This window comes from Nannospalax galili, unplaced genomic scaffold, assembly GCF_000622305.1.
Source record: "Nannospalax galili isolate Female #2095 unplaced genomic scaffold, S.galili_v1.0 scaffold4203, whole genome shotgun sequence".
In the NCBI taxonomy this organism is placed as follows: Eukaryota; Metazoa; Chordata; class Mammalia; order Rodentia; family Spalacidae; genus Nannospalax; species Nannospalax galili.
Window position 1 is genome coordinate 144,114 of NW_008348958.1, and position 6,818 is coordinate 150,931.

The following is a 6,818-nucleotide window of genomic DNA, read 5'->3' on the forward strand; positions in this document are numbered from 1 at the left end:
GTAACAATTTCCAGAGCAAAGGTACATCTCTTTTAAAAGTGGCTGTAAAATTTTTAGATTCACAGTTGAATTAATAGGGTTAAACAATATTGAACTCAGTAAAAACCCTGTAAGACATAAAATTGAATGAGTTTTTAACCTTTAAAAAAGATCTCCATTTCATTTTAAAATATACTGTTTCTTACAGAAAGACTCATTGTTTTTGCTAATAACACTGAGATGTTGGCGCACGTGTCTCTAATCTGTATGTATCTGATTATTACTAGTCGTGGTGGTTGCACTTGGATCCTTGGCTTTTTAATCAAATTAAGGGGAGTGGGGGAGCCCATTTGGTTTCTAAATCTTTTTTTAAATAGTTTTTAAAATTTATTTTTTGTCACCTTTGTGAGAAATGTGAACCCTCACTTCATAATAAGAGTTCTGGAGACTCACAGTTGTGGAAGTGAATGAAGCAGTTCATTTATGACCTTGTATCATTCTAGAATGACAGGCGCACTGATTGAACACAGAGAACAGTATTTAAAAAAAAAAATTTTATATGTTCTTTGTATTTTTATGAAAATGAATATGAATAAAAATATTAATAAAATATGAATATATTATCTGCTTGTACTATATCCATGTCCTGTAAAGCCTGTGGAGGTCAGAAGAGGATGTAGAATTCCCTGGAACTGGTATTATGGACGGTTGTTAGCCGTCTTGTGGGTGCTGGGATTTTAACCTGGGTCTTATACAACAACAGCCAGTGCTCTTAACTGCTGAGCCAGTTCTTCAGCCCAAGTGAACAGTTTTTTTGTTTTTTTTTTTGAGACAGGGTCTCCCTGAAGCCCCAGCTGGCCTGGAGCTTGCTATGTAGACCAAGCTGGCCTCAAACTCACAGAGATCCACCTGCCTCTGCCTCCCAAGTGTTAGGATTAAAGGTGTGCACCACCACGCCCAGCTGAGAACAGTTTTTATAACTCTAAGGCAAACCCTTTCCTCCCATTTCTCTTTGGCTGTGTAATCAGGAGGGTCAATCTTACGTGTCATCTAGGTCTGATCTTTCTTCTGGTACTTATGTTTTATTTTATTATTTTTTTTCTTCAACAAAACCAGCGTGTGAATTAATCTCTATGTTTTACATCCTATCTATTTTAAAGGTTGTTTGGGTGCATGACCTTGCAGGCAAGCGTCATTGTTAATAAAATTTACTCTAAAGGTTTAGTTGTAGGGCAGGTAACTGGACTGGCAGCAAAGAATCCAGTGTTCTTCTGCTTATCTGTAATTGGACCACAGCCGACTCAAGGTACGTTTATTTTATTTTATTTTTTTAAAAATATGGAACGCTTCACGAATTTGTGTGTCGTCCTTGCGCAGGGGCCACACTAATCTTCTCTGTGTTGTTCCAGTTTTAGTGTATGTGCTGCCAAAGTGAGCACGGTACTATTATTTTAAAAATGAATCATTAGACTTCATTTCTTATGCCTTATAGAGAATTAGTCTTCGTGATGGCGTTTTCCAATTGAATTCGCTTTTGGTGTTTGTGTCCCTGTTGCTTTCCTGGCTTCGCTTCCTCCCTTGTGGCCTCCCACTCCCAAAAGCCTCCTTTTCAAAACCTTGATGCCATCATGGTTTCTGAGTCCTAAAGATCTTCTTTTCCCCCCTTTTGAGACATGGTCTCAAGTATCCCAAACTGGCCTTGAACTTGCTGTGTAGCCAAAGATGATCTTGAACTTCTTGTTTTCATTTGTGTTTTGTTTTGAGATAAGGTCTCACTCTGTAGCACTCGATGGCGTGAAACTCAGTAAGTAGACCAGACCGGCCTTGAATGTTCATCAGACCTCCCGCCTCTCTCTCTCTCCAGTGCTAGGATTATAGGCATGTGCCATTATGCCCAGTTTTTGCAGTGCTGGGCATTGAACCTAGGGCTGTATATGTTAGACACACAACCAGCAGAGCTACATCTCCTGCCCTTAAAGGTCTTTAAAGAAAGCTTGGCTTTCTGCTACCATTACCACGATGCCCAGCAGTACCATTAGCATCACTTGATAAGTCAGAAGACCTAAGTAAAGCCCTGGAATGCAACCACTCCTTAACTATCTGGGCCATGGTAATCAGGTGTCAGCTCTCTGGGCTAGGCATTTGAAAGGAGGCGGATGACAGTTGTGCCAACAGACCAGATTAGGGCAGTGAGTGAAGCAAGTCAAGGAGGTGCCGAAAGTCATTTGAAAAGCACCATAGTGTCATTAGGGACTGCTGGCAAAGCTAGTTTGCGTATTTTGATGTCTGGACTCTGAGGAAGTAAGAAAACACTGACGGACTGAAGAGGTGACTCTGGTTAAGGTGTGCTTGCTGTGCAATCATGAAGACAGGAGTTCAGATCCCAGCACCCATGTTACAACCCATTCTGTGTACACACACACACACACACACACACACACGTGCATGCACACAAATAAGTAGATTCTTAAAAAGAAAAAGCTAACAGCAAAGTTCAGGGGTAGCCAGGCTTCCCAGTTCCTACTACCCAGAGGACAGCATTGCTTTTCATACATGTGTCTCTAACAAGTTATCTCTGTCCACTGTCCACGTTTCCCATTCCTTTCCTGCTTTCCTTCAGTCCCCTTCAGTCTGACTTCTATCACTGTAGGGAAAACGAAGCCATTTTTCCAGGTCAGCAGTTAGTTCTGAAACTCCAAAGTCCGCAATGCTTTCCTGTCTTTGTTTTGCTCGGTCTGCTGCATTTCTCATCGATGATGAAGCTTCTAGAAACTCTTTTCCTATTTCCCTAATCTCCACTTCCGTTCCTGACTCCTATCCTTCTCTCCACCATGTACAAGTTGGGGGCTGCAACAGTCACTTTTTTTGTTGCTGTGACAAAATACCTGGCAGGCAACGGTGGTGGTTTGAATGCGGTGTCCCTCAAAGGCTCAAACATTGAGCCGTTCGTGGCATTGTGGAGATTTAGGAAGTTCACCATGTCACTGGGGGTGGACACTGAGACTAGACAGCCATGTCCCAGTTACAGTTTGTCTCCTCTCTCTCTCCTCTCTCTCCTCTCTCTCTCTTTCTCTCCCTCCCCCATTGTTTCCTCCCTCTTTACCAGAAATGGTTTACTATTTAAAAGCCGAACATTTTTGTTGTTATTGTTTTTGAGACAGTGTCTCACTATGTAGCCCTGGCTAGCATGGAACTCACTACGTAGACTAGGCTGGCCTCAATCTCACAGAGATCTGCCTGCCTCTGCTTCCTGAGTGCCGAGATTAAAGGCATGAGCCACCATGCCTGGCAAAAGCTGAACATTTAAAAGGCAAATGTGAAGATGTGAATTATAATACCAATCAGCTTCACCTTTTAGACTAGACGTGCTGTATCGATCAGGTTTAGTATTAAACACATCTTCACATTCTATCGACCAAACTGACAACAGTATGCAAAATAAAAGCGGCAAGCAGAAAATTTTCTTCAAAGTTACTATGATACAAGTTTGTGTTTGTTTGGCAACTTGGGGTCCAGTGAATTATGGTTACAAATTAAAGCATCCATAGAGCAATAAAAATAAAAAAATCATGAAAAAATTATGATGTTCAAGACGGCAATGAGATTGTTTTGTTTTCGTTTTGTGGTTTGTTGAGATAGCGAGTGTCTCACTATGGAACCCTGGCTTTCCTAGAACTCATGACATAGCCCAGCCTGACTTTGAATTTATGTGTAATCCCAAATGCAGGTGTGATTATAGGCGTGTATCATCATACCCTGCTACTGTGACTGTTTTGTGAGATACTTCCATGTTCTATGACAAGTTGAAACATATTCTGAAATAAGATTTTATGAATGTATGCAGTACAATAGAGCAGGAGGTCCACCTTAGTGAAGAGTGCTTGCCTAGCATGTGTAAGGCTCTGGGCTGATTCCTGGCACTGCTAATGCATGAAATAATGCCATATACATCTAAATTTTATTCAAGCTTAAGCTTTTAATTGCAGGCTTGTCAGGATGATTTGCAAGAATGATAGGAATAGTAGATTCTAGATCCTGTTGTTGTTGTTGTTGTTGTTGTTGTTGTTGTGATTGTATGTGAATTCTAAGTCCTGGTGAATTAGATTTACAAAGTAAATATGTATATCTTCACTATAGAAATGCAAATGAAGTTTGCATTCAATATACAAAATAATATAAATATGATTGCTTTTTGGTTGTTATTTATTTTAAAGGAACAAAAATAGAAAATACAGGCAGCTTATTAAGAAAGAGAAAGCACTCCTGAAATGGGTGTGGGCTAGTGAACTGGGAAAAGTCATCTGCTCAAAAAGTCTTGATTGCTTTTTTTGAATATGGTAGCTTGACTTTAAGAGGCCACTGTCAGGGACGAGGTGGAGCTCAGTGATGGAGTGCTTGCTGGCATAAGAGTTGATCTTAGCACTGCCAAAACAACTGAACCAAATTAAAAAAGAAAAAAAGTCCATTATCAACTCATTCAACTTTGAGTGGGAACATGCCATTCTCCTGTTGAGAGGTAGAGTCTGTTCTCCCCTTTCTTATACTGGGCAGGCCTTCATGTTGTATGATCATCAGAACGTGTTAGAAAGGACGATCTGAACTTGTGAGTCGGGTCATAAGAGGACTTGCAACTTCTGCCCAGAGCTCTTGGAATATTCACTCTCAGAAGCCTGAGTCACCATGCAGGGAGTTTTAATGGCTGCCATGGTCTGTCTCTATCTCTGCCTCTCTCTTACGTTGGTACTAGGGATTGAACTTGGGGCCCTGCACATGCTAGCAAGCACTCTGCTACTGAGTTATTTCCCAGCCTAGTCAATGTGGTCTCTCCAGATCTGGTCCCATATCAGTTGAGCACCATGGAAAAGTGATTCCAGATAAAGCCACATGGAGCAGAAAAATCAGCTAGTGGGGTTGGAGAGATGGCTCCAAGGTTAAGAGCACTGGCTGCTCTTCCAGAGCAGTGGGGCTCGATTCCCAGCACTGTATGGCAGCTAACAACCACCTGTAACTCTAGCTTCAGGGGCTCTGACACCCTCTTCTGATCTCCATGGACTTTGTGCTACATTGGTACGCTTATATACATGCCAGGAAAGCACTCATACACATAAAATAAAAATAGATAAATTTTAGGCTGGGTGTGGTGGCGCATGCCTTTAATCTCAGCTCTTGGGAGGCAGAGGCAAGCGAATCCCTGTGAATTCAAGGCCAGCCTGGTCTACATAGTGAGTTCCAGGCCAATTTGGGCTACAGGGAGACCCTGTCTCAAAAATACCAAATAAATAAATATTTTTAAAAAAGAAAAATTTACCAAATTCTGTCTGAATCCCTGACTTTCAGAAATTAGGATTTTAAGCCACTAGATTTTAAGGTGGTTTGTTCAATTACAGTAGTGGATAATTAGAACCCTGAAGGATAATGTGGGCCAAATCTTAAGCTATTAGGAAACTATTACCACTTTGAAGCACTGTATTTTATGAATCAGGCAGTGGAAATAAGAGAATGCAAAATATGAAAATAAAGCCGGTCATGGAGGCACATGCCTTTAATCCCAGAATTTGGGAGGCAGAGGCAGGCAGATCTTTGTGAGTTGGAGGCCAGTCTGGTCTACATAGGGAGTTCTAGGTCAGTGAGGGCTACAGGGAGACCCTGTCTCGAAAAGACAAAAAAAGGAAAGAAAAGAAATCAGATATCATGTCTGATTTAAGACGACAGCCAATACCAATAGTTTCCAATTTTTAATACCCTTGTATTCCTAAAAGAGATTTACTATCATCACTGGTTGTTCTTATAATAAAAACTGTATAAATTGAACTAGGAATGGAAATTTCCTGGCATAAAATACCAAGCTTATCCATTTTTATATGCTGGAATCTCTAAAATTATTCTATTTGGAATAGTCTATCTGGAAAACAGTTTCTGAACTGAAAGTTGGAATAACACTGAACTTGTGGTGTTCCCTTTAGCATTAGTATTTATAAAACATGCCATGGTGTGGTGTGGTGATCCTTTGCTTGCCTTTCTCGTTGCTGGGAGCAAATACCTGGCAAGAGGCAACTTGAAGGAGGACTGAAGGATATATCCATCCCAGAGGGAAAGTGTGCTGGTGGGAGCAGGAGGCAGCTAGTCACACTGCATCACCATTGAGGAAACAGAAAGAGAAGAGGTGGGGCTGGGCTGTAATATCTTAAGGCCCACCCTGGTGACCCACGTCCTCCAGTGAGGCTCCAATTCCTAAAGATTTCACAACCTTTCTGTCCTAGTTGCTGTGGCTGGGATAAAACACAGACCAAAAGGACCTTGGGAGAGGAAAGGGTTTATTCTAGCTTACAGGTCACAGGCTATCATTAAGGGAAACCAGGGCAGGAGCTCAAGGTAGGAACTTAAGCAAAGACCATGGAGGAGCGCTGCTCACTGGCTTGTTTCCCCTGGCTTGCTCAGCTACCTTTCTTATACAGCCCAGGCCCTCCTGCCCAGGGATGATAACTTCCCACAATGGGCTGGGCCCTCCAACATCAATCATCAGTCATGAAAACATGCCACAGTCATGCCCACACACAAATCTGATGGAAGAAATTCCTTAGTTGAGATTCCCTTCACCCACTATGTCTAGGTTTGTGTCAAGTTGATAAAAACAATGATGCTTCCCACAGGGCCACCAGCTGGGGAACTCAGGGTTCAGACACATGAACCTATGGGGGACACTTCACATTCAAATCACAACAGTGGATTTTGAGTGGATTTTGGCTAAAACCACAATCTCTCCGTATCAGAGTATCAAAAAACATATTTCTCTATGTTTAAACAGGACACCATTTCCCAAGAAAGCAAAGTCTCTTATG

At 41.7% G+C, this 6,818-nt stretch overlaps 1 non-coding gene across 1 annotated transcript; it reads right to left on the reverse strand.

Annotated features, from left to right (window-relative positions):
- Positions 1-1,311: 1,311 nt before the first annotated feature.
- On the reverse strand, positions 1,312-1,418 carry LOC115072542. Its single transcript, XR_003851589.1, has one exon. It is a non-coding gene; the product is annotated as a U6 spliceosomal RNA (small nuclear RNA).
- Positions 1,419-6,818: the final 5,400 nt, after the last annotated feature.